This window comes from Macaca nemestrina, chromosome 7, assembly GCF_043159975.1.
Source record: "Macaca nemestrina isolate mMacNem1 chromosome 7, mMacNem.hap1, whole genome shotgun sequence".
Classification (NCBI taxonomy): domain Eukaryota; kingdom Metazoa; phylum Chordata; class Mammalia; order Primates; family Cercopithecidae; genus Macaca; species Macaca nemestrina.
Window position 1 is genome coordinate 88,051,502 of NC_092131.1, and position 2,020 is coordinate 88,053,521.

Genomic DNA, 2,020 nt, shown 5'->3' on the forward strand with positions numbered 1-2,020 from the left:
GCTATTGAAATGCTAGAGGAAAGTATCAGCTATTCTTTTTATTGTATTTCTCAAATTTTCCAAAAAATTATAACAATTTCTTTCTGACAGAAACATCTCATCACACTTTCATCAGCACTGAGTTTGTAAGTTATTACAATTATTGTCAATTTAAAAGATTTAATTTAGTTTTTCCTTTTGTGATTAAGGCTATATAATAATTATATGATTGTGATTTATTGATGCTTCATTATATAAGGTGTTCAAAAAAATTTTTTTTAAATTAATTTAATCTAAATCAGTTTTAAATTTACATTTTACTCTTAAATTTAAAAATTTAAAATACCACTTAATAATCCTTCTGAAATACATTGGTCCACCTACAAGCCCATTACTTATTCCAATCTTTTCTTTTTACTGTAAACTTCTTTTTTTTTTTTTTTTTTTTTTGAGACGGAGTTTCGCGCTGTCACCCAGGCTGGAGTGCAGTGGCCGGATCTCAGCTCACTGCAAGCTCCGCCTCCCGGGTTCACGCCATTCTCCTGCCTCCGCCTCCCGAGTAGCTGGGACTACAGGCGTCCGCCACCTCGGCCGGCTTTTTTTTTTGTATTTTTTAGTAGAGACGGGGTTTCACCGTGTTAACCAGGATGGTCTCGATCTCCTGACCTCGTGATCCGCCCGTCTCGGCCTCCCAAAGTGCTGGGATTACAGGCTTGAGCCACCGTGCCCGGCCTACTGTAAACTTCTTATGTGTGTGGTTAAATACAGAGTTCTGATCTGGGGCGCAGAACTTGCATTTTAGGAAGAGAAACTAGATAGACAACCTTTCCAAGGCCTTTCTCAGTCTGCAAATCTAAGTTGCAATAAACCTTCCAAGCAAGTTTAAAAACAGGGAGGAAAAGCAGGGACTTGAACAGGTAATTGTGTGCCCATGTTCATAGCAACATGATTCACAATAGCCCAAAGAAGGAAGCGACTCATCCCATTCTTCTTCCAAGAACATTTGCTGAAAAGGCCAAACATTTTCCCTACTGTTTTCTGATGTTTTTTTTTCACAAGTTCATTTTAATGCGTATTAAGAAATTCCTTCTTCAACTTTAGTGAACTAAGAATCACCTTTAAATTTGTTTAAAATGCAAATTTCTGGATTCATCCACAGAAATTTCAATTAGTGAGAACCCAGGAAAAACCAAGACGCCTATATTCCCCAGGTAGGCCAGGAGTTTCTGCTGTGTGAGATTACCAGGCAAAAACTTCAGAAACACTGAGTGATCTTGTTTCAACACTATTTATTCTGTGTTCTCCCTCCCTCCCTCACTGCCACCCTGTCTCTCTCTCTCTGTCTCTCTCCTCTGTCTCTCTTTCTCCCATTTACTGTTAATCCTCATTTCTACCACCTCCCAGGCACCCTATAATCTACTTTCTCCTTGTCTCCGTAGTGAACATTTGAATAAGAAGAGGAATGAGTGTAGATTGCTTTATGAGATATCAAAATGTTTCATAAAATGATAATAAGTACAGGTACAGTGGAGTGCACCGGTAGTCCAAGCTACTTGGTAGGCTGTGGGAGGATTCCTTGAACCCAGGAGTTCTGAGTCAAGTCAGCCAACATTGTGAGACCGTGACTCTTAAAAAAAAAACAGTAAAATTATAATAAGTAAAACAGCATATTATGGCATATCAAAACAGAAAAAAGTGTTCAGAAACAGAATTATGAAATATAGAAAGTAGCTTTTAAAATTAGAGATGAGACAATAGCTTTTTTCCCATATAATTGATGCTGAGATTACGTATAAACCATGTGAAAAAAGACCACACTAACTTCTTACTATAAATTAAAATAAATTCCAGATGGTTGAAAGATTTCTAAAAATCTGTAAGAGTAACAGAATGGAGTACAAAAAAAAGTACACATACTTTGAGATGAGAAAGGATTTTGAGAAGAACGAAACCACAATTGAATTCATAAACCAAGAATTAAGAAGGTTGCAGATTTAAAAAACAAGACAGTATTCTGGACAGGCCCTATGCATGTTCTCGG